This window comes from Canis lupus, chromosome 14, assembly GCF_048164855.1.
Source record: "Canis lupus baileyi chromosome 14, mCanLup2.hap1, whole genome shotgun sequence".
Lineage (NCBI taxonomy): Eukaryota > Metazoa > Chordata > Mammalia > Carnivora > Canidae > Canis > Canis lupus.
Window position 1 is genome coordinate 9,255,335 of NC_132851.1, and position 27,008 is coordinate 9,282,342.

Sequence of the window (27,008 nt, forward strand, 5' to 3'; positions counted from 1 at the left end):
TGTATATGTGTTATTCTAATAAATTATTAAATTCTAATAAATATAGTTATTTTTAAATTATATAATTAAAGTTATATTTAATAATATATATTTAATAATATTTAATAATATTCAATGGTCTACTTAAACAGTTTATTGAGGGTCTATTGGGTACGTCTCTTGGATGCTATTTAAATTATTTGTTCTGTAAAGTAATGGTCATAAGGATTAGTCATATATTATAACATTAGAAAGGAAATTCTTACATTAAGCAAGTAGACAACTTTATATTTAGACAGGATGTTCATGCTATTTAAATAATACTGTATGGGGCAGCCATGGTGGCTCAGCAGTTTAGCACTGCCTTCAGCCCAGGGCGTGATCCTGGAGACCTGGGATCGAGTCCCACGTCAGGCTGCTGCATGGAGCCTGCTTCTCCCTCTGCCTGTGTCTCTGCCTCTCTCGCTCTGTGTGTGTGTGTGTGTGTGTCTCTTATGAATAAATAAAATCATAAATAAAAACAAATAAATAAATAGATAGATAGATAAATAAATAAATAAATAAATAAATAAATAAATAAATAAAACTGTAGGGACACCTAGGTGGCTCAGCGGTTGAGCACCTGCCTTAGGTTCAGGTCGTGATCCCAGGTCCGAGGATCGAGTCCCTCATCCGGCTCCCTGCCAGGAGCCCATTTCTACCTCTGCCTGTGTCTCTGTCTCTCTGTCTCTCTCATGAATAAATAAATACAGTAATAAATAAATAAATAAATAAACAAATAAATAAATAAATAGTATTGCAGACATTTCACAAATTAAAATCGTATTTCAGGTTGGTAGAACTGCAATAAATTCAAACCAAAAAAGTATTTAAAAAATTTTTATATATATACTCATCTTGCATATACGAATGAAACGTTCATGTATATTTTATATAGAGTTTCTTCCATGTAAATTTGTTTCTTCATATTTTAAGGGAATACTTTTTAATTTTTACTTAGAAAAATTCATAGTATTATCCAGAAAATTATTAAATATAGGAAATGTTTTTATAATGTGGGGTGCTTGGGAGGCTTAGTGGTTGAGCATCTGCCTTCTGCTCAGGTCATGATCTGGGGTCCTGGAATCAAGTCCCACATCAGGCTCCCCAGAGAGAACCTGCTTTTCCCTCTGCCTGTGTCTCTACCTCTCTCTCTGTGTCTATCATGAATAAATAAAATCTTAAAAAAATATATTTTTACAATTTTAGCTTGAAATAATTATCTGCAGATATTCTGAACTAATCACTTGGACAATTAAATTACATGATTTCCTTTATTAAATAATGAATTACACTGAATATATTTCTACATCTGCCTGTTTTTAAGTTATTATCTCTCAGATCCAAACCCACTCTCTGGATTCAACTTTGTGAGGCTAGGCTGAGTCTCTTGAGAGCAGTTTCTGCTTCGCCTGCTGCTGACTTTTAGGCTCTGTCCATAGAGGGTGCCAGAAGGCGACTGCAAAGTTGGAAGAGACAAGACCTCTGCTTGACATTTCTGTATTTATCCAGCTACCTTTCCTTACTTTAGCAACTAGGGTTCATTCCAGGAGCCACCCTTCTCTAAATTCCTACGTTTAAAAATTCCATCTGCTTTCTTTTGTTCCCCAGCCCTAGAGTTAGTAGCTGCTTCCTACAGTTGCCATCTTTGTGATGATTTGGTATTAGTTACCTACTTTATACATAAACTGTGTGTGTGTGTGTTTTAAGGTTTTATTTATTTTATTCATGGGAGACACAGAGAGAGGCAGAGACATAGGCAGAGGGAGAAGCAGGCTCTCTGAGCCAAAGGCAGATGCTCAGCCACCAAACCACCCAGGGGTCCCTGTTCTTTATATTCTGTTCTGTCTCCTGGCTATACTGACTGATAACAGCATAATTTCCTAAAGCAGAAATACATAGATTGATAAAATAATTTTCCTGCTAGTTAATGTTGCAAGTTAACATAGATATGCATATGTGGTAACTCTAATAAAAGTTTTCTGAACTTTGCTTTGCAAAGTTCATATATAGGATATACCTAGTTCAGTATGGTTCAGGGATGTAAATCATAGTTCTTCTCATGACCAGCATAGCTTCCTTATCAACATTTTAAGGAATTAAAAACTGATTCTGTATACTCTCTATGTATGTGCGTGTATGTATGTATCTATATGTATAACTTATGAATGTACTTATGAATTATGTACAATTATACATATGTATAACTGTAAAAATATGACAGGAAAACAGGAAGGAAAACACAAATTTAATGTGGTTGTAAATAAATCAATCATTAATTCATAACATAGGTTAATAAATTCATCATCCCACTTGCATCTGAATTCTGGACTCTGAGAACTAAATTCATTGATTAGTAAAATACTTAGCACCTCCGATTACACATTCATCAGCTCAGTGGTGTTTGCATTGTTCTTATCATCAAGGTTGTTCCATCTTCCTGTTTACTCTCTATCCTATTCCTACTATCAACCACTCCATTTGACCTTAGTTAAAACCTAGATAATCTTCTCAACCCTCTTCATGTATAGGAAGAAAATATACCAAACTGTCCTTCAATAAATGCCACGTCCTATATTGCTGACTTGAACTGACCTCTTCTAGCTCCTAAAATTTTTGGTTGCCTTTGCCTGTCCCTAGCCATGACTATTTTTATTCCTGAATTTTTGAGCTTTCTCTGGGTTCCTGGCTTGGTCAGACCACATTTCTGGCTCGCTGCTTCCCTTTTGCTTCAATTTCCTGTTTATGGCTGGGTTGGTTATATAGTAACCATGTGAAACTCATCCCTTTCTGTCTCACATCGTATAATTGCTGTTCTTTGACACTTGAAATGCCTCAAAATTCTGGTTCTCCTATGTATCCTTCCATCTTCCCTAAGACTAGAGTTAGCATTGGCCTTGCTGCCTCCCAAGCCTGCCAGCCTCTACTTATTTTTTAAAGATTTTATTTATTTATTCATGAGAGACACAGAGAGAGGCAGAGACACAGGCAGAGGGAGAAGCAGGCTCCACACAGGGAGCCCGATGCGGGACTTGATCCCAGGACTCCAGGGTCACTCTCTGGGCCAAAGGCAGGCAGTAAGCCGCTGAGCCACCCAGGGATTCCCCACCTCTACTTAAATAAATAGAAAAGCTTAGGCCAAAGTGGGAGAAGTAGGTGACTATTTTTATATGTCTGGTTATCTTTGAGTACTCAGGGAAGAATGTTATAAAGCTTTATGGCTGGGATGCCTGGGTGGCTCAGTGGTTGAGTGTCTGCCTTCAGCTCAGGGTGTGATCCTGGAGTCCCAGGATCGAGTCCCATTTTGAGCTCCCTACATGGAGCCTGTTTCTGCCTCTGCCTATGTCTCTGCCTCTCTCTGTGTGTGTCTCTCTCATGAATAAATAAAATCTTTTAAAAAATTTAAAAATTTAAAAATTTTTAAAAAATAAAGCTTTATGGCTAAGTTTGTTGGCTTTGGAGTCAGAACAGACTGAGCTCAAATCTTGGTTCAATCATTTACTAGTTGTGTGACCTTAGGCAAACTTCTATAGGATTTCTCTCTACCTCAGTTTTCTTAAGAATCATATGAATACCACATATCTGCCTCAAAATTTTTATAAAGATTAAGTTGAATAATCCATGTAAATTGCTTAGAATTGTTCAGCACAGAAAAAAACACTCAGATATTAGCAATGTTTATGTTACCCTTCTATAATCCCACTTGATGACTTTGTTGATATCTACAACTGAACATTATGTCTGAATGACTATTTTCCTGACTTATTAATATTAGGGGAAGGTTATTAAGTAGACATAGCTTACTTACACAACAAATGGACCCTCCATCTCTATGTGGCATCTATTTCCATAATGAAAATAGGGAGAAAAATCACTACTTAATAAAATCCTTCAAAATGTAATTTCAGTCTGTGTTTGAAAGGCCCAGCGATTGTTAGGAATCTGGAAGAAGCAGTAACCAGAATAGAGATCTTAGAACAGCCTGTTCCAAAGCCAGGTTGCTGGGTTAAGCAATTAACGGTCTAGCTGGGTTTGTATTTAGATCCATGTACCAGGCAAGAAATACTATTTTCACCCATAAAAGTGAATCTGCATGTAATTGGCTTAACGTTTTTTTGCCCTAGACAGTGACTCCACAATGAACAGTTACCAATAATATACATCCTTTAGATAGATAGGGAGATAAATCATTCTTAATCCAATCATACATTTTATTTTTTTTTCCAATCATACATTTTAATTATCAAATAACTCCAAAGAACTTACTAGGGTTTGTAGAGTTTTTTTGTAAGGATGATCACAATTGATCACATTTACTTGCAAGATTTCTTTAAGATTTTATTTATTTATTCATGAGAGACACAGAGAGAGAGAGGCAGAGACCTAGGCAGAGGGAGAAGCAGCCCCCCCACCCCCCACCCCCCAGGGAGCCTGATGCTAGACTAGATCCCAGGCCACGGGATTACGACCTAAGCCAAATTCAGACAGCCAACTCCTGAGCCACTTAGGTGCCTCTACTTCAGGATTTCAATAGAAATTGATCTAATTCTATATGAGGAGACTGATCCAAAATGTAAAGTTCACATGTGTCCAGTGTAACACAGCTAGAATCAACAAATTTATTACCCCAAATTTAGTATTCTTTCCATTACTGCAAGGTGATGCCAACATTCTCTTGCTACTTCATAGAATATCATAGAGTTTGAAAGTAACAATGGGAAAGATGAATACCATTAATATTTGAATACTTAATACCTTATTATTTGAAGAAAACAAGTAATCTACAAATCAAAGTAATTATAAAATCTGATTTTAGAGACTCACTAAAACATTTTGATTTATTTTCCCACTCAGAATATTGAAAAGAAAATCTCTAAGCTTCAGGTATCTCTTACAGAAAAGGGGAGAGAAGAAAAAAATAGAGAGAGGGCATGGGAGGAGATATGACAATAGCCAAGATTTCAGTGTTTATTACATGCCAGGTGCCATTGTAAGCATTTACATGATTCATCTGCTGTACTACTCATGAGAACCCCACAAAGTAATTACAACATTTTCACTAAATGGATGAGAGAAAAAGTAATTTGTCCAAAGTCACACTGTCTCTACTAAGGGAGGGGGGGTTGTTAAGATTTCACACTCTGAAACAGCTCTGGGCCCATATTTTTAATCACAGTGCTATATCTTCTTGATTTCATATAATTTAGCATTAATAAGTGTGTATTTCTTCAATTCCTTGAAGTTTAGGGTAACAATGATGGGTTAAAACTCCAAAAGGTTTCACTAGTCTTGTGGCAGCACCCAGATTCTGGTGTCATCCTAGGCCTACAGCGAAAGCGTGTGCATTCCGACTGACCATGTACTTCCAGCCAGCTGCATGTAATCACTGTTTGTGATTCAACTTATACTGATGACCAGCATTTTCTTCTTGTGTATGACTGACTGGCAGCTGTCACTCTAAATACACAGAATGATACACTGAGAATATTTTAAATAAGGTTCATTCCAATTATCTTTTTTTTAAACCATCTTAACCACTTCTAAGTGTACAATTCAATAGTGTTAAAAATATTTGCATCAAAATTCTCAGAACTTTTTCATCTTGCATGTCAAAAATGTTACACCCGTAAAACTAACTTTTTCCCATTTCCCCTTATCCCCTTAATGCTGGCCTTTGGTAACTGTCATTCTACTTTCTGTTCTTTGAATCGGACTACTTAAGATTGATTATACAACTGGAATCATACAGTATTTGTCTTTTTGTGACTAGCTTATTTCACTTATTAGTGAAAATAAAAGCCCGTATGCTTATTAGCATAAAGTTCTCAAGGTTCATCCATATTGGAGCATGTGACAAGATTTCCTTCCTTTTTAAGGCTGAATATTATTCTACTGCAGGTACATACTGCATTTCATTTATCTATTTATCAGTTAGTGGCCATTGGGTTCCTTCCAACTCTTGTCTATTCAAGTGCTACTTGAATGTGAGTGTGCAGATATCTCTTTGGGACCCTGTTTTCAATCCTTGTATATGTAGATACAGTAGTAGTATTTCTGGATCTTTTGGTAGTTCCATTTTTAACTTTTTGAGAACCCCCCCCCATTGTTTTCCATAGTGATTGCATCATTTCACTGTCCTACATACAGTGCACTAGGGTTCAAATTTCTCTATACCCTCGTCAACACTTGTTATTGTCTGTAAAAATTGTATCTTTTTCAGTTTTTTGATGAAGCAATCTGATTTCAAAAAATGTAATATCATTGAAGCCCTCTAAATGTTTAATTTTAGGAGCTAAATATTTCCCAGAACATTCCTTGAGTAAATGAGTAACTTGCTCTTTTGAACCTAAAACACATACTTGTTTCTTCATTCTTTTGGCTACCACTGTCTTACCCAGCTCTAAAAGCTTCTTAAAATTAGTCAGAGGGAGACAAGTGGGAAGGTGTAGACTTCTCACTTTGACAATCTGCTAAAGATGGAGAAAAAAAATGGTGCTATTCAAAGACACTTTGTACTTGGAGATGTAGAATTTAGGATGGAAATAAACCCAGTGAAATAGCAAGAATGCTTGAAAGAGAAGTCACCAACCCACCACTGCAGAAGGCTGAATTCCAAGGAAATATGCCCAATATCCATGAAGCTGAGAAGTAAGTTTCTGTAATCATGCCTTTCTATTTTTCTATTTCTCATTTACTTTGAAAGATCAATCATTAGGTGCAGGAAAGCTAGTCCTGCTAGTGAAATATGGAAATTAACCAAATGATAGGATCTTATGCAAGTAACAGTGGATATGGATATTTGTATAGTGACCCAATTATGGAGTAAGTAACTAGAAATTGCCAATCTTTGACTTTAAGAAAAAAGCACTAGTTATGTTAGTTGTCTCTAATATTGTGATACTGTGGTATAAGTTTTAAAAGAAAGCTCTTAAAAACATTTATCTTATTTCTATTGTTCGATTTTTTTCTTGTTTACATTTCTCATTTCACTAGTAGAAACTTCTAGGAGCGAATATCTTTTTCATTCTAAACACTAGAACAGAGGAACAAAGTGAAATTGTAATATATTTAATGTCACATGTATTCACAATAAGATAACAATATTAATATTCTTAAAAGAATTGTTAGTGTGGAAAGAAATCAGAAAATTTCACCTTGTATAGCTAGTGACTAATGTTATCAGAGAATTTATAAAAATAATTGATAAAAAAACATAGTAAGACATATTTTTTAATATAAAGAAAAACAAATATTGGCCAAAACTCAGGGTAGCTCACTTGAAAAGAAATAAAAATAACAAACCAAAAAAAAAAAAAAAAAAAAACAACAACAACAAAAAACTGTCTCCAGTTACATAAGACAAGAATATGTGGAACTATAAGAGTAAAAGTCAATAATAAGCTAAAAACAGGAACTTTTTCTGTGAGACATCTAAAAGTAGCAAAACTGAGGACAATGTAATTTGCTTTTCCATATATATTCTGTGTTATGATTATCTAGCATGATGAATGAAATAGAAATGTCTCTGCCATTATAAAGCTTTCTATAATTTCTTGTTGATGGTTAGTATTCAACAATGGAGAATACTTTTATTTTTAAATAAAAATAGTCTTTTACAACATTTCAACTTAGCCTTTGCTAATCTTAAAAAGCCAAATACCTTATTAAATTTATGGAAAATGTTGTGTAATGACAAAGTTGGAGGGAAAATAGTACATTCTATAAAGTAGAAAAAAAAACTCATGAAGCAATAAACAGCAGCATGTATTTCCTGTTTTTAGAAGTAACTGCTGGGATCCCTGGGTGGCGCAGTGGTTTAGCGCCTGCCTTTGGCCCAGGGCTCGATCCTGGAGACCCGGGATCGAATCCCACGTCAGGCTCCCGGTGCATGGAGCCTGCTTCTCCCTCTGCCTGTGTCTCTGCCTTTCTCTCTCTCTCTGTGACTATCATAAATAAATAAAAATTAAAAAAAAAAAAAAGCTATCTTAAAAAAAAAAAAATAGAAGTAACTGCTGAAGCTTATCACTTGACTAACAGGCTTATTTTATGAAGGAGTCATTAATGTATAATATAGTGAGAATTTGGAGAACTCTATGGAATTTGTCACAAAGCGGCCATGAAACAAATAGGAGATTTCTTAGAGAAAATGGGGATAGAATAGAGAAAAGTAGAGGCCTTTGACTTTTCCAGGGGATCGTTTAGTAATAGTTGGAAAATAATAAGTAATGTGCAACTATATAACAATATTCTATTTCTTTCTAGTCTAACAAAGTTTTCCTCAATGAAGTAACAAGGGAGCACCATTTTCTGATGGATACTAATACTAATAACATAGCCAAACAAGCTATTTGACTTGTTTTGTTATAATACTCATTTCAGGTAGTGGATGGGTTTCTATGGAGTTGTAAGAATTATGCCAGAGGATGCTTAACTACATATAATTACTCTAACCTGCCAGCACCTCAGATGTCCTCTGGAGTACCCTTTTGCTCACTAGGTGCTTCTTTTGCATGAGACCCCCTTTAAAACATTTCCACAGAATTAGCTACTGTGGCATCTTGGTAGTACCCTACCATAGCATCTGTTTTCCACAAAATAGACAACTTTGCTTTGCCATTGGTGGGAGTGAAGCTCAATGCCTACACAGATTCCTTCTCTTTCTCTGGCCAGCCTGCTGCAGCTAGGTTCTCTAGTCCCTTTGAAGACTCTCACTTGGTTTGATATGTAGAGGAAGATATCCCTAGTCCTTGCCCAAACCATATGGGGCTGGGGGTGGAAACACAATATACTGACCACTTTCTCCAAAGAATATATTTTTGGCATTTTTCATATCAATTGTTTCATACTCTTTAGGTGTGTGGTGGGCCAATGCTGGCCAAACCAATGTTATAGTCTCCTAGCATCACTTTCAGGATATGGAGATATTTGGTACCTACTTCACAGTTTTAACCTTGAGGTCCTCAGCCAAAACTGAAACAAAGTTCTACTTTTATGACTTCTATATATGCTATTTTTTTCTTATTCCCATCAATTAGGATTTTTTTTTAAAACCGAAAAACTATTTTGCGGTAATGATTGATATACAAAAAGCAGTATATTTTTGTGTTTACAACTTGGTTAGTTTAGGGGTAAGTATGTATCCATGAGGCTATCTATCCCATAAATACCCATCACCTCCAAAAGTTTTCTCCCCCTTTCTCACTTACTTATTCTTATGATAAGAACACTTAACATAAGATCTACCCTCTTAGATTTTTTTTTTTAGTATACAATACACTATTGTTAACTATGCACAATATGTTGCCCAGTAGATATTTAGAACTTACTCATGTTGCATAACTGAAACTTTTTACCCTCTGACTAATAATTCTCCCAAGCCCCTAGAAGCACCATTCTACTCTACTTCTGTGAGCTTGGCTATTTTGGATTGCTCATATAAGTGGGATCATGTAGTAGTTACTCTTCTGTTCTGACTTTTCACTTAGCATAATGTCCTCCAAGTTCATCAATTAGGTTTTTAGTTTGGAGAAAGGATTGTGTTTTGCGGAAAAGACTATTTAAAGCACATGTTTTTCTTAAGATTTAAGCACAATTCTAAGTCTAGGTATTTTTGCATAAAAACATACTTACTTGATTCCATTAACTCATAAATTTAACAGATTAAGTTCCCTTGAAATTTATCCCCCCCCCAAAAAAAAAAGATTTATTCCCATTTACAAACCTCGTTAAATAAGCTTCTTTAAACATTTTAAACTATACTTTTTAAACAAACACTACAAATGCCTACTGGGGCAAACTTAAAATACAATAAGCCAATACTTCCTAGGTACTTAACTCCTATAAGACTAATAAATCAAATCTATAGATGTATAGTAAATTAGATTCTCGTAAACCCGTGAAACATCTTAAAATCATACCTGGTAGCAAGACTTCCAGTTAGAGATGGCAGATGAAATATAACCATTAAAGTTTGTTTCTTTTCAATACTCAACTTAAATGACAGTAAAGTGATTTTTTAAAAAGAAGGAAACATAGGACAAAGAAAAAAAAAAGGAAATAATAGCAATAATTTTGGAAGCTGGAAAGCAGATAGTTTAGGAGACAGAGGAACTAGCAGAAAAGTTAAGAGGTGCCAAATTGTAGTAAAGGGTTCTCAAAAGATAGTTGCTGATATTGAGTCAGAAAGATAAGACAAAAAGTCTGTTTATAAAGTATATTGATGCAAGAGAAAAGACTTAAAGTTATAGATATTAAGAATTCTATGAATCAGCTCCACTAGAGAATCTTACAATAAAGAGTACAGACTGCAAGCCTCATTGCCAATAAGCTTTTTTCATGTTCTGCTCTTAAATGGGAAAGGTGTTGAGGTGCATTCCAGAATTTAAGCACTCTTAAATTCTTAATTTAAGCACTCTTAAGTTACAGCTTCCAATATGAGCGTATTGACCAAACCAAATGCACATAAAAAAATATTTGGAAGAACAGAAGATATAAGAGGGAAGAGGGTCTTCTAAAACATCATTAATATTCTCTCTCTCTCTCTCTCTCTCTCTCTCTCTAAAGACTTTATTTATTCATGAGAGACACAGGGAGAGAGGCAGAGACATAGGCAGGGGGAAAAGTAGGCTCCCTGCAGGGAGCCCCCTATGTGGGACTCAATCCTAGGACCTCGGGATCATGTCCTGAGTCAAAAGCAGACACTCAGCCACTGAGCCACCTGGGTGCCCCATCATTAATATTCTCCGCCAAATATTTTGTATCCATAAAACCAAAATAGGCTGATGCAAGAAGGAATATTCCAAAACAAAAAATAAAAGCTCTAATATGATCGCATAGATGAAAAACTCAGCAAAGCTTTTTGAAGGAAATCTTCCCCAAAGTAAAACAAAAGGATAAAAATGAAAAGAAGAGAAAAATAAATAAGAAAATTAGAGGACCAGTCATGGAAGTCCATTATCCAAATAAGAGTTTGAAAAAAGAGACAAGGGGAAAAATAGAGTGGAGAAAAGCCAGAGAAATAACTCATAAAAATGCCCCAGAACTGAAAGACTTTGAGTTTCCAAGTTGAAAGGTCCCAATTCCAAGAACAATGAATAAAAATAAACCCACACCCAGGCATATTATCGCGAAACTTAAGAAAACTTGTGACAAAGATCCTTATATCTTCTGGAGGACGTATTTATTTACTGGATCAAGAATCAGAATGGTATAGAATTTCTCTACAGGAAACTGGAAGACAATGGAGTATGCCTTCAAAATTCCAATGGTGAATTATTTTCTACTAAAAGTTTTACTAAAATTATAAATAATATGTAAGAGTAGAATAAAGCCATTTTTGTACATGCATGTCTTTAAAATTTCCCTCCCATACCCCCTTTCTTGGGTGCTCCATCAATGTAAGAAAATAAAGCAAAAAATAGAAAGGTATAGAATCCAGGAAACCAGAGATACTCATAAGGGAGAAATGATGGGGATCTCCTGAAGGGCATTTCCACTAAGATAGCTATTCTTGACAATAGCAGTCCAGGCTGGAGCAGCTCAGAATGGAGAGAGTTCAAGGTTGGCTCTGAGGAGTGGAAAAAGAAAGAGATTAAAGGAAGTGCTTTATCTTCTAAGAAGCCCAAGAGAACTAACTGTTGGCTTCTTTAGTTCATATGAAACTTCGATAAAAATTAAAACTAAGATTATAAAGAGACAAAATGTAATCATATCATCACATTGTAGAAGATTCATGTAAACCCAGTTTGAGTAATATTTATTTCTTCATCATCTCTACTTTTTTGGTATGCTTTCCTGGTGTTAAAAAATGTGATTCAACCAAGGAGATCATTATCATCATCTTAAGTCTGTTATAATAACGGTCATTCATTTGGGTTGTGGATGGGGACTCTGGGTTTCTTAGTGCTACTTCTAGATAAATCTACCAAAATACAGGTTAACAAGCCAAATCTCTTCTTTTAATGGGACTTTTCAAGCCCACCCCATTTCTTAACAACCTAGTAAATCACATGTTCCTTTATTCATTTTTTTCTCCTATCATCTCAGGCAGCTTTTGTCTGAACTAATTTACTAGGTTATATACCTATTATCCAGATTACAAGTTATATTTTCTGCCTGATTTTCTGTCTAGTTTAAAAAAATTTACATTATCTCATTATTCACCGTTCTACATATTATAGTAATCTGGTTCTTGGAGCTTATGTGTAAGTAGATAAAGATAAGAAAATGAACATCATAAATAAGTAAACTGTGTAATAAATTAAGTGATAAGTGGTAATGAGTAAAGAAAATGGATGGAGTGCCAGGAAGGGGTGTGTTGTGATTTTATTTAATAGTAGTAGGGTAAGTCTCATTAAGAAGATAACAAAGATGAGCAAAGACTTTTAGGAGGTGAGGGGCTGGCAATGCAAATACCTGGGGAAATAGAATTCTAGAAAGACAGAAAGAAAGGCCCAGAGGCAGGAGCTTGCTTTATGTATTTCAGAAACATACAAGTGAGTGTAATTGGAATGAAACGAACAGGGGAGAAAAAATGGGAGATAAGTTTGGTGAGATAATGGGCGTCACAACATATAGCATCTTAGAAGCTTTTATTCTGGATTGTTGGACTACAGCCCTTACCCAGAGTGAAACAAAAGCAATGAATGATTTTGAGTGAAGAAATGGCAAGATCTGACTTACATTTAAAAGACTTATTCTAACTGAAATGGAAAAATAGACCATTGAACCAACAAGAATAGAAGCAGACAGACCAGTTAGGAAGTTATTGCTGTGATTCAGGTGGGAAGTGGTGGTGGTTTAGACCAAGATGGTAGTGATGCCAATAAGTGCTCACATTCTGTTTATATTTTAAATTAAGAGCCAGTAGATTTTCCTGATAGATAGGATGTGGGGTTTGAGAGAGTAAAGAGAAAGTAAAGATAAAATGAGTTCAGTATTCCTCCAAGGTTTGTGGCCCAAGCAAATGGATTGTCTCTCATGTGAAATGGGAAATATGAGGTGGAGTGGATTTGCAGAGAATTCATGAGTTTATTTCTGAACATGTTAACTTTGAGATGTCCAGTAGGGGATAAAAGTGGAGAATACACAGGTTGGCTATATGAATCTGGGATTTTGAGGGGAAATCTATGCTGGAAATATAGCTTTGGGAGTTTTCAATATGTAGATGATAACAGAAACCATGATGAGCTCACCAAAAGAGTGAGCATGGATAGATGACCAAGAACTGAGGCCTAGGTGTCTCCAGTTTGGGGAGAAGAAGACCTGGCAAAAGAGACAGAAGGAGCAACCAGTGCAGTAGGAGAAAAACGGAAATTGTGATATCCCAGAAGCCAGCAAAGGAAGTGTTTGAGGAAGGAGGTGTAGAGGTCAAGGTGCTGAATGAGAATTGAGATGACCATTGGTTTTATGAAGCTCAAGAACTTTGAAGACTTGAACAAGAACAGTTTCAGGGCAATAGTCAACCTGGAAGCCCAACTGGACCAGATTTAAGAGAACATAGAAGTATTAAAAATGCCAAATATAGATTATTTCAAGGAGTCTTTCTGCAGAGGGGTGCAGAAGAAGGGAGTGCTCGTTGATGGAGTAAATTGGGTCAAGAGAGGGCTGTTTTTTAGGATGGGAGAAATAAACACATGTTTTTATGTGAATGAGAATAATCCAGCAAGGAGGGGGAAATGTGACAATGTGCAGTTCAGAGTTGCAGAAGGATTCTTTGAATAGGTGAGGGGAGAGGGAGCTAAATGAGCTTAAAATGGTATATGAGAAAGCTGAGTGAGTGGGTGCAGGTGCCAGTAGGAGGCACGACGTGGTGCTGAGAGTCTATGCAAGTTCTCTGAATGCTTCACTTTGTTCCATAAATTCGATTAGCAAGATCATCAGTTGAGAATATGAATGGAAGGAGTTTATGAGGGCTTTTTTAGGAGAAAAGAAATGGTGGGAAATCCCCTTCTAGGAGAATGGGAGAGTGCATAATAGGAAAAAAGCATACACGTACCAAGCAGTACTCTGGGCCCACTGGAGGTTCACAGGAATATTCTGGAAAACCTGCTTGGTCATGCTTCTATAGCTGAATTTGAAAATACAAAACAACTTTACAGTTGTTTTTTTAAGATGGACTTTGAATAAACAATGTTCTCAAATAACAGGCTAAACTTCTCTTAGAAGCCCAAACAGGTCCATGTGTGATCGTTGGTGGGTTTCTGTGTAATGAGTGTACACATATAGGGCTGCTGCTGAACTTATATCAACTCTACTACCTGGCTGTTCACCTCTCCCTCTTCGTGAAACCTCTCTGGATCTCCTTCTGCACATTTCCTTCTCTTTCTGGTATGTTTTTCCTTTTTATGTCACTTCTAGATGGAAAGCTTAATGTATGAACTGATGAGCATTACCAGTGTCTTTAAGCCAGAGGAAAAGAGAAAAAAAAACAATAACACAGGTACTAGAATGCCTGCAGACAGAGAAAGCAAAGATACTGATTTAGATAAGACATTATTCAAAATGATGGGCCCATGAAGGTAAGCCTAGCTGAACCATGTCCTAAATATAAACAACCTCAATAAAAAAGCAAGCAAGATGATGGTATGAGATAGATCTCAGAAGGACACCTAAGCTATCTTGAGTTACTTTTGGCAGCACTTCCAGATACTGTGTTACCTGAACACTGAATCTCTTATTTAATGATCTATCTTTTCAAGCAAAGGAGGAATACATTTCTTGCTTCTTTGTTTTCATTTATTTACAAGAAATTCATCTAATCCCTCGTTTACTTTTAAACCAAGCAATCTCTCTTTTTTTTTTAAGAGTGAAGTATTTATTTTTTTTAAGTTGCTCTATTTATTTAAGTAATCTCTATACCCAGTGTGGAGCCCAAACTCACAACCCCAAGATCAAGAGCCGCAAACTCTTCCAACTAAGCCAGCCAGTTACCCCAAACCAAGCAGTTGCTTACAATATGACATAATAGTTTAAAACTTCCTATCACAGTTTGGATTTCTGAGCTGCATGGTCTTAGACAAATTATCTAATCTCTCATTGTTTGGTGTTTTAATATCTACAAGTTATAGGGTTGGTCTGAGAATTAAATAGTATTATTATAGATAAGCTACCTTTTACCTCTTATTCCCAACATCCCAAGTCATACAGCTAGTAAAGTGGAACTGTAGCTATTACTTCCACCACCACCACAGTTTTTAAATCTGATTCTTGTAGGTCCCATGAGTAACTGCTTCCCATTTGGAAATAAAATCAGAAGGCAAGAATGAGTCTTTCTTAATCCTTGTATTGAAAACTCTATTTTTACAGGAAACAAAGAGTTTACACATCATGTCTCTAAGGGTATCACTGGTTTTGTTGTTGTTGTTGTTGTTGTTGTTTTTATCTTGCAGGATGTAATGGCTTGATGGAATATTTAAATATAAGTTATTCTGTTGAAAGGAGAGGAATCCAGGTCTTCAAGCTACTGGTGCATTTTTGCACAGTGCTGCCCCCTGCTGCATGATGCATCACTTTATTTTTTCACCCATCATATCCTAAAATTAACAAGCCAAATCTCCTATTATAAAGTCATACTAAAGAGTAAACTGAGGCCCTGGAGTGACCAAGGTGACACTAATCGTGGAAAATTTAGGATTAGGCTACTGAAAATCCACTTCTTCCTGCTTTGCCACATTGTCCTTCCCCTATTAAATGTCAACAAATTATTGGGTGCCTACTATGAGCCTGGTGCTATTAGAAGCACTCAAAATGGGTAAGTGAAAACCAAGAAATCTGTACTGATAAAACTCATATTCTTGTGTAGGTAAATAGCCAACAAATAAGGAAAAAATACCAATAAATAGAATCATTTAAGGTTATGATTGGTACATTAAATAATAATAATGATAACTAATATTTATGAGTTACTATGAGAAGAGCAAGCTAAGGGCTCTGCTCAGAGTGCTTTCTGTGATTTGCTTCATTGGATTCTCATAGCAACTCTCAAGTAGCTATTAAACCTTACAGATGAAGATACTGAGGCAAGGCCAGAATGATGCTAAGAGGAGGAACCTGGACTTGAAACAGAACCCCTCTGACTCCAGAGGTATTTAGGGCAGTCTTCTCTAGGGAGATGGCACTGAAGAGGAGAAACCAAGCTTTTGAAGATCGAGGGGACAGCAAGCCAGGTAGAAGGAACAGCATGTGCAGAGGCCCAGAAGTGGCAGTGAGTTTGGAATATCTAGGTGAAAAAAAAAAAAAAAAAAAAGGCACATGGCTGTATTAGAGAAGAATGCAAGGGAAAGAACAGAGGCTAGGTCATGCTACGGAGCTTGGATTTTATTCTAAATTACAAGATATTGTTGGAGAATTGTCATCAGAGGAATAACCTTATTCCTGATAAGGAGCCTGCTCTTGATATTGAAAAGAAAATAGATTGTAGGAGGACAAGAATTGGTAAAGGGAACTAGTGAGGAATGATAATTTCTTTCCCACCTAGACCTCCTTCCTTTTCTCAAGGCCTAACATTCCTAGTTCTCCAGCCCTTCTCTAAGGCTTTCAGCCAGGTTGCTTTCTTAGGTTCTCTGGTTTGTCAGTGTCCCCCCTCACAGGGTGGCTCCCCCGCACTGGGCAGGCTACTATAAATCTCCTCTGACAAGGGAACCATAACTTCTCTTAGTCACACATCACGCCATCAAATGCACCTGAGGGCTCCCTCCTCTTTTCTTTCTCATATGTCCATTGGATAGGATTGGATTTGTAGCCAACTAAATCTCCATGTCTTCAGCTTGATCCTAACAAATCTAGAGTCCCACATCATGTAGTTAGCAGATTTCTTTTAGTACTGCTTTTTAGAAAAATATGAAAACCAGATTCCCATGTTTGTAAACATAAAGCCCTATTTTAATCCTAAGCTTTCTTCCCAGAAATAAGGTGTGGTGCTTTTATTTCTCAATACTTCCGATTTCCTTTTACTTGAAAATTTCCTCCCTGCCCAAATTTTGAGTAAATTGTTCCGAAACTCCTTACCTACTTTATATCACATTATCTAGATTAGCACTGAATCAAACCCTTTTGTTCCATGAATGCAGCAGCAGAATTACAGTGGAATGAGAGAGAATCCTCAACCTTGTTTCCCTAAGTTGTGGGGAACTTTGAAAATAATAAGGTAATCAGAACTAAGTTTTCCATGATTTCAGTGACTATATATATATTCATCCTGTATCAAAAAAGGAATTATGTGTAGCGGATGGTAACATGGACACAACCACATGATCTAGACAAACTAAACCTTTATACTCAAAGTGACCAGAGATATGGTCTATCTGTTCTGCTATCCTGGGGCAAGGCTTTCATCTGTAATGTGCCTGCTAGCACTCCAGCCGTGGTGCCTCCCGAATGTCTTCACCTGAACGTCCCCAGCGATAATGCTCAACTGTCCCTGGAAACTCTCTCCTACCTTTTTCATATTTTTATCTGTAGCACTGCTATTCTGCATTGAAATCTATGATACCAACATTCTCTCTCCTTAACATCCAGTTGCTGAGTCTGAAATACCCTTCTCCTAAAATGTCAGTCAAATTAGCTTTTCCTTTCCATCCCCACTGCCATTTCACATCCTCATTGTCTCTCACCTGAACATTGCAGTAGTCTTTCTATCCTTATCTCTCCATTTTCATTAATTTTACCCATTACTGTCCAAGCATTATTCCAACTTGTTGAATGAGAAGAACACTTATGCTATGAAATCATGGAGGGTCTTAACTCCAGCTCTCTCATTTATTAGCCTGTCCAGCCATGAGAACATAACCTTCCTGAGTTCAGTTGCCTAATTTGTGAAATGGAGATAAATAGTATATATTTCACAGGATTGTTATGAGAGTTAAATGAGATCATGCATGCCAGGAGCTTAGCAAAATGCCTGGCACTCTGTGAGTAATCAATAATTATTAGCTGTTATCTTCATCACCTGCTCCTGCTCAAGAACAATTGAGACAATGGCCACTGAATTAAAAGTAGAATCCTCAGTTTTGGCCTTCAGTGCCTTCCACCTTGTGTACCCAAATTATATATAATGTACATAAACATTACATAAACCCTAGTAATACTGAACCATATCATGTTTCCTAAGTGTGCCTTCATGTTCCTTTGTCCTGTCTTTTATCAGGTATCTTCCTCTCTCTAGAATCCTTCCTTTGGCTCTCTCCTCCTTTCTATTTCAATCTCTTTTTAAAGATTTTTTTGTGAAGCTTTTCCCAATCCCTCAACTGTATATAATTAAATCTCATCCTTCGAACTCGTATTTCAAGTATAGCTTTCCTGTGTTAACCTCTATCCTAGGATACTCATTAAGTATTGTCTCATTGGCTGTTAGATTCTAATCATGAAATCAAGGAGTAGGACTTGCAGGGCTACCATGAATGAATGTGCATGTTGACCCCTTCATAAGGGGTTATAGACCCAACCAAGTCTATGAATGTGACTGAAAGCCAACTTCAACCACTCATCAAACTGATGAGCCCCATAACACCAAGCCCAGTTGGTGTGCTGCATCCATCAAGAATTCTTCCCCCCCCCCCCGTCATTTGCATGCAGGTGCCATATAGAATAGTGCTGGGATTGACTGCATTCATCTTTGCATCCTAAACAGCATGTAGACCTAGTGTGGGAGCATATACATAGTAGGTTCTTCATCAACCTGGTTTACTTGATTCTGATTTAACCCAATCTGGTTGTGAAATGTAAGACCATAAACTTAAGGTTTAGACTCTGTTTTGATTATTTGCCCAGGCTGTATGCAGAAAAGAATGGAAGTTGAGGGTCCTGCCAAGCCCTGCTCAACAGCTACCATATCTTAATCTCAAACAGGGCAAGTAAAACTCAAGTGTCTATTAGATAGTCGAGACTTTAGTTTTTATTCTCTAATTGACAGTTGATAGGACATGTGGTTCTATTTGAAGGCTAGTTTCTTTATTGTTTCCAATAAAGTAAACCCTTCAAGTAAAGTAGGCTAAGAGAGATTTTAATACCATTATTATTGTGTAAGAGAAAGTCTCATCATCTTTTAAATTAACTCAGAATTAAGTAAACGATCATCTAGTTCACTTGGCAGTTTGTAAAAGTTGCCCTGGAAGTAGTCAAGCCTGGGGTTTTCCTGGTTCCACGCAAGAATGAAGGCATGAGGGCAGCCTGGGTAGCTCATTGGTTTAGTGGTTTAGTGCAGCCTTTAGCCCAGGGCCTGATCCTGGAGACCTGGGATTGAGTCCCACATTGGGCTCCCTGCATGGAGCCTGCTTCTCCCTCTGCCTGTGTCTCTGCCTCTCTCTCTCTCTCTCTCTCTCTCTCTCTGTGTGTGTGTGTATGTGTGTGTGTGTGTGTGTCTCATGAATAAATAAATAAAATCTTAAAAAAAAGAATGGAGGCATGATGTTGGGCCCCCACAGAAGCCTTGGAAAACTAGTCTCTTCCCCTAACTACTGTTTACTTGTCATTTGAAGAACTTTCTTATTTGAGCTGTAGCTCTTGTTTGGAGACTTCTTGAAGTTCTCATGTCTTTCTATCTTGAATGTGAATAAGTTCAAAATCTCTTCTAAGAACAAGTTCAGTAAATGATAGCAAAAATCATGGACACCTAAAATTTCAGGGGATGCCAGCCTGGGGTGATACGAGATGTGGAACCTGAAGCTCAAGGACCCTGGTGATAATGGATGGGTTCCTATTGCTGTTTAGAGTCAAAAGGAACCTCTGAAACACAATAGCAGAGTGGGGCACAAAGGAACCAGAACCGTTCTCACTTCCCTTAAAAGGTGCTCAGTTTTGTATAATCTCCCAGCCTGTGGGAGCAGGTACTACCCAGAAGGGAAAGTAGCCAGTGAAAGATTCTGTATGTGGCCCACATGTGACCCGTGGGCTCCCAATTCGCAGCCCTTGCCTTGCTTTAAAATTACAAGAGAGTCCTAGTCCCAGGACTCTGAGAAAGAAGCATGCATAGAACTTGCTTTTTGCTTTATTCACAACCAATCACATCATTGTATTCTCTATTCAAATAGAGGCATCATTTCCCCCCTTAAAAGTGCTAGAACTATACCTCACAGGGAAGAAATTAATAAAGACAGCATTTATCTACTTCCTATGGTCACTTTTACCTGCATGCGATAATAGTTTAAGTGGCCCTTTCCTCCTTGCTTGTAAATGAGCCCACAGGCATAATAGGAATAAGGCGTAGCCAATAAAGGTGGCAAATAAAACTCTTAGAGCAGTATTTGAATTCTCTGTAACTCACTGAAATTAGAATTCAGCACACACTTGAGTATTTAAATGGAGCCTGTGGCATGTCTTGCTGTAGGCTAAGAGACCCAGGTAAGAGGAGACCAGTTAATAGGAACATTTATAAAAGAAACTGTTGAATTTGGCTTTAGATTTTTGAAAATCTATTTCAAATTTTTTATTCTTAATTTTGCAATTTAAATTTACCATATGTTATTTTTGAAATGGGAATTTTTGCAAAAATGTCTACTGAACTTCCCTTTTTCTAGTTATTCATTAATTCAGTGAATATTTATTAGCAGCTACTAGTGCCAAGAACCCATCTAAGTATAAGAGATCCATCAGTTAACAAAAAAAAGATAAAGATCCCTGCCATCAAGGAGCTTATATATAAGAACTAATAACTAATAAATTTCCTGGTATGTTAGGAGGAAGTAACTACAATGGGAAAAGTGAAAGAAGGACTAGGGCCAGGGGGTATGTACACTGTATTTTTAAGTAGGCAATTCAAGGTGGGCCTCATGTGACTTTGGAACAAATGATCTGCAGAGGGAAACACAGTGATTTTTGTTTGTTTGTTTTTAAGATTTATTTATTTTGAGAAAGAGCAGGGGCAGAGGGAAAGAAGGTATTTTTTAAATTTTATTTTATTTTTTTTTTCTAGAGAGAGAGAGTGCCTGAGTGGGGAGGAGCAGAAGGAGAGGGAAAGAGAGAGAATCCCAAGCACATTTGGCGTGGAGCCTGACAAGGGGTTCGATCTCACAACCCTGAGATCATGACCTGACCCAAAATCAAGAGTCCAGCGCTTAACCAAGGGCAGCACCCAGGTGCCCCAGAAGCGCAGTGTTTTTTTTTTACTGAGTTTCCCACTCTGTTTTGATTTCGTTATTATTTAACAAAGCAGTATAAACTAAGTGGTAAAGAACTGGTACATGGTATGTATAGTGATAGAATACGTATCTTTAAAGGAAAGAGGGGAAGATACATTAAATACAAAATAAACCCCTTAAAGACTATCTGGTTTTGGTACTTGCATTTTTCCAGTGAGGGAAACAAATGACATTATAGCATATTTCTATAAAGCTCTGTAGTTTACAAAGTTCTCCCATTCACTTTTATTTGATATTCATTATAATTGATGGAGACAAGTAGAATTATTTCTATTTTTTTAGGTGAAGAAATGAAGTTTAGAGATTTGCTCAAGTTACTTACCTTTCAGTGGTTCTTCATTGCCTCCCTCTGATTCCTCATTTCCCAAACCTCTGATCATGATTCACAGGGCCCTTCACCATCTGGTCTCTGCTTACCTTTCACAACATCTCTTGCCAAGTTCCTTTTCACTGTCTACTGTCACTGTCCCTTTCCAGGCATACTGAGCTGCTTCCTTTTTCCCATTTGCTAAGCTCTCTCCTACCTCTGGGCCTTTGCACATGCTGTTCTTGGTTACTTCTTTTGGCCACTCTCAGAAGATCCTTCTGATTCCCTTGGGCATCACTTCCTCTGGTGAAACTGCCCGGAATCCACCAAAGCTGAAATCAATGCCTTCCATTCCCACATTTCCCCAGTACCCTGCGGTCAGCCCTATCATAGTACTAATTGCTCCTTCTATAATTGCATGTTTCTTTGTGAGCTTCTGGAGGGCAGAGACTGTCTTTATCCCTCGCTGTATCCCTGGTGCTTAGCACAGTTAATGGTCCTTATGGGTCTTTCAACTGATGAATAAGAAACTTGATTAATCAATTGTTCAGGCTCTTGGGAAACTGCAGTTCTAGAATCTCCCATTCAAAATCCTCTAAGTCAAGGGCCTTCCATAGCTTTCTCCTTGTCATTAATTTGAAACACCTTCTGCCAAGTGCTTCCTGTTCTCACAGCTTCATCACTCCAGAAAAGAAGTTAACTCTCTTCTTCTGGGCCTCTCTAGAAATCCTCTAATCTGATAATTACTTTCTAACATCTGGCAGTTTTTTGTCCTGTTCTGACTGTCCTTTTCATTCCATGGAAACAAACCCAGTTTGCTCACTGGAGTTTAATTCCTAATTTCAGAGTCACTTACTTGCGGCTTCATCTTCTCTTTGCTAAGCATAGATCTCACATGTGGGTGGAAAATATACACAGCTGTCTTGTTTGTGGCTGTGACTCCCTTGATCAGAGCAATTAGCAGTGAAGGTCAACTCAAAGCGAGATAGTCCAGCTTGCCTGTCATATGTATATTTGGCTCAGTAGGTACCAACATTGCCCACTTGTTTTCATTTCTCACCCACAGTAGAAATAGAACTTTGGGAACTTCTTATTCTGGATCACTTCTCCCAGGTATAATAGTGGCAGATTGCCGGCTCCAATGGGGAGAAAAGTACACTAGAGTATTTTAATTTGAAAATTTGGTTGATATGAAAATTTTCCTTAAGGCCTTCACATAGATGAAGCCCTTTGACCCCCCACTGTCTCATTTGGTTCTCACGAGCGCAGGATCCACAGAAGTTGCAGAAACAGGACATTAGCCCAGGTGCCTCTTCTTCGATTGAATCATGCCACCGCTCACTAGTTCTTATTTATGTACAGTCTGTGCCTTTACAGAACTTGCCCTCTTTTTAATGCCAGGGACATTGCTTGAGACCAGAGCGTCCAGTAGATAATTCCTCCAGTCATTACTCTTGCTGAGTCTTCATGATGAGTTCTTAAAAAGTGATAAGCATTCTGATTTTGATACAGGTTACTTCTATTTTCATATATAAGCCTAGAAAAACTCTCAGCCAGAATGTGCAGATGATTTTGCTTACCTGAATATTCAGAACAACAAACGCAGTTCAGAGAACTATAATGGGAAGGAGCAATTTCCAACTATGACTCTTTGTGAACTACTACTCATTTTTTTTAAGATTTTACTTATTGGGCAGCCTGGGTGGCTCAGCGGTTTAACGCCGCCTTCAGCCCAGGGTGTGATCCTGGAGACCCGGGATTGAGTGCCAGGTCGGGATCCCTGCATGGAGCCTGCTTCTCCCTCAGGCTGTGTCTCTACCTTTCTCTCTCTCATGAATAAATAAATAAAATCTTTAAAATATATATATTTTACTTATTTATTCATGAGAGACACAGAGAGAGGCAGAGATATAGGCAGAGGGAGAAGCAGGCTCTCTATGGGGAACCCGATGCAGGACTCCATCCCAGGACCCTGGAATCACGACCGGAGCCAAAGGCAGAGGCTTAACCACTGAGCCACCCAGGTGCCCCTACTCATTTTTTTTAAATGTGGGATTTTAACTACTTGAACTGCAGTGAAGGAAAGAACTAAAAGCAAAATGTTTTTCTAAAACAACTACAAGTGTCTCAAATATATAATTTTTCAATCTAATAAAAAAAATTCAGACCAAAGAAAACATCATCATTATAAATGATGGTGTTAAAGATTTTTGGACATGTGTACTGGGTGTCTGAGTCCTTACTGCATGTGATTTTTTAAACCCCTAATTTTAGAGCATTTTCTAAAAATAATCAGATAGCTAGGCAAGTCTGCATTTCTGCAGATCCATGATATTGAGAGTCCACAAAGGGATTATTATTAATGTGTGAAATTGCCTCCCTGGCAACACAAATGTATCCCATGAAACATGAGAATGTTCATGAATATCTGAGGTCATATTTTAATTTTGGCTTAATGTTTAATATTTTGCATTAAGTGAACCAAAAGTTGCAAAATTCAAAAGGCAACTGTTTTTAGCTATGCACTACATACGTGCTCACTTCAACAGCACAAATACTAGAAAAAGCTATGTATTACATAGCTGGATAGTAATTCCAACTAGCGCCTTTTATTATTTTTGGAAAGCATAAAAATATAAAAACAAAACTCAAGAGCAGAACTATTGCTAATTTTGAAGGGTTTAATATTTATATTCATATAATCCAGATGGAATACAGTCAGGATGAAATTTTAGTATAAATTTTTTCTTTAAATATAGTCTGAAAAATTTAATTCACAACTGTGGGATATCTTGCTCTCAGAAAATTAACAGGAGGTACCTCATGTTCTGAGTAATCGTAACTGCCTTGAATTGAGCCTGACTCTGTGAAGAATGTATTATTTCCTGCCAGATGCTATTATATTTGGATTAGTATCAGTTATGGATTATGGATCACTAGTGGCTGAATGCCTGGGGTCATATTCGATCAAACTGTGACTTGTGAAATTCATTTATCTTCCATGATTGTCTATAGTTTTAGCTATTCTTCAGGACAATTTTTGCCTGTAGCCACTGTTCTTGCCCCTAGTATAGTATAACGGATTCCTGTGTGATTCAGGAAGGCACAGGTGTGAACATTCCTTTGCATGAGCACACCCAGGTGTGAAGGTAACCTTTAGATCTGACAGGGAACCATGGGGTGAGACAACTCTGTAGACTCTGTAGAATTGTAAGGCCTCTGATAATATATGAGGTCTCCCACATGACCCCACAACAGGGGAGAATGCAAGGATTATCAGAGACAACTTCATGATGTTCCCTTTACATCTACCCGGGGCTTTGGGGGATTGTGGAAAAAGAAAAAGCACCTTAATAGTAACTAATACTTAACTAAAATTTAACCAAGAAACAACAGTTTATTTCCACTTAGCAACTCACCAAAATGAAAACCTCGGGGGTGCTGATGAGAAAGACCATCACTGCAAGTGCTTCAGAATATGATAAAGTAACTATTAGGCAACTATTACAAAGACTCACATTCAACCTCCTGAAAAAGTAGAAACATAACCTATGAAAAGAAAATCCCAGTGATCACTGAGATTACTTGCCTTGTAACCAGTGTAGATGATATATTCAGTTGGCTCAAAACAGTTGACCAATAGCAGAAAAATTTAAAACATTCAAGTCTGTTATTCAGTATTTAAATAACTGTTACTCCAAAAGAAATATATGATCTAGATTTAATACCATTTAAAATGTATTTAAGCAGTTAATGATTACAGGCAAGGTGAGCTTCAAGTATAAGTAATAATATAAATTATTTTAATAATATCGTAAATTTTTGGAAGCAAGCCAGATTTTTTTTCTCCCAATTAGAAAGTGACGGACTGTTTTTGTGATAACAAGAAACTGAGTTGTTTGTTCTATGACTGTTCAGTGGCCCAATTACTAATTGGCTAAATGGCACCATGGCCTTAAAAGAAATAACATCATAGTGATTAAACTAAGTTTTCAGGTATTCATCGATCACTGTTAGGCTCACATTAATGAAAGAAATGTCAAGTACAAGTATGTTAATCTGAGAGGTTTCAGGTAAAATTTATTATACTGAACAAACAAAAAGAATTATTTTTTCCCTTATATCCTCAATTTTAAAAGATTTTCTCTTCCAGGTTTCATTTGATAAAAATTGGGGAATTGCCACAAAAAAAATGGCTTATAATTTCGAGAAAATTTTGAACAAATGAGAAAGGAGGGGCAGTGTAGACAAGTTCAATGGCTTCACTTAGAAGACTTCATTAAGGAGGCTAGCTTAGAGCAAATGAGAGGACAGTGTTACCTCTTTCTCAGACACAACACACACTGTTCTTTCTTCTCAGTTGCTGTTTATTACTGAGAGGAGGAACTGTCAGCATTCCTTCATTATATGTTAATTCAGCATCTGAAACAGTAAAAATTGGTGGAAGGACATGAAGTTGGTTTGTCATAGTGGTCAAAATGTTTAGTAATAAAATACGATTATAACTCAATGCTCTGAAATAAAAAGAACTTTGAGCATGAAATCAGTATTTGCATGATTAGAGAGCCTTCTTACTTTATGTATCTTTCTTCCAACATCTGAACTGGGTCAGATTTATTCTTCAACCAGGAACAAAAAGAGAATTTTTTTTTATTTTTTTATTTTTTTGGTGCACAGATGAATTGGATTGTTATCAAGTTTCTTACTGGGAAAGGTTAAGTTAATATTTTGGCAACAGATAAAATCTTCAAAGTGAGCCACAAGCTTAAGTAATGAGAGTTAGATTTGATAGAGTAGAATGCTGAGGAGAAAGAGTAGAGAATAGGTTTCCAAGTCATGCAGTGATGATTATTCTTAGTGTAAAGTTTACATCCCTCTATCTCAACACTCTTTTAACATGTCACTTTGTCCCTTATAGTCAGGTGTTGAAAGAGACCTTAGGGAGTCCAAGAGCTGCAAACTCATGTACCTCTTTGGGGTCATAAGTGACTACAGCCATCATTTGCAAATAGTAGAAGTAATAGAAACCACAGAAATTCGAGAGCTTATGCCCTATCTAAAAACATTCAAACCAATTTAAAATAAAGATCGTATCTTCCAAACAAACCCATCTGCAAAATAAATGTTGCCTATGTATCCCCAATTTGCTACCCTATGACAAGCCCAAACCAAATTGTAGTTTCTTCTAACCTATTATCCAGGCTTCAGATCCCTTCTGGAATAGTCCTGCCAAATGGCTGTTTACTTCTGTTGGAACAATTCCAGTGACAAAAAATTCATCACCTTTTGAGGCTGCCAAGTTTTTTGTCAATTATATCAGTGATGGTAGTGAAAATATTCTCTTTTGTGGTTGAGGATATTAATAACAATGATTTGTGAACTTTAGCAGTAGATACTCTGACTAGTAAGAGTCCCACAGGTCTCTCTGTTTTGTCTTTGTTATATGAGAGTGTATCACTGTTAAGAGTTCTAACTCTTTGCTTCATGGATGATACAGTCAGTTCCTTAACTACAAAAAGGGTCCTCATATTTGACTACATTATTCCAAG

General features: G+C 37.0%; 1 protein-coding gene and 1 long non-coding RNA gene across 3 annotated transcripts in view; both read left to right on the forward strand.

The window, feature by feature from the left end:
• The window catches only part of OXR1 (oxidation resistance 1), a 280,364-nt gene that overhangs the window by 111,461 nt on the left and 141,895 nt on the right, over nt 1–27,008 (forward strand). The window lies entirely within an intron of this gene.
• LOC140603694 (uncharacterized) overlaps nt 6,358–27,008 on the forward strand; it is a 35,385-nt gene continuing 14,734 nt past the window's right edge. The window contains exon 1 of the long non-coding RNA XR_012006655.1: nt 6,358–6,666. This is a non-coding gene — a long non-coding RNA (uncharacterized lncRNA). The remainder of the gene's footprint in view (nt 6,667–27,008) is intronic.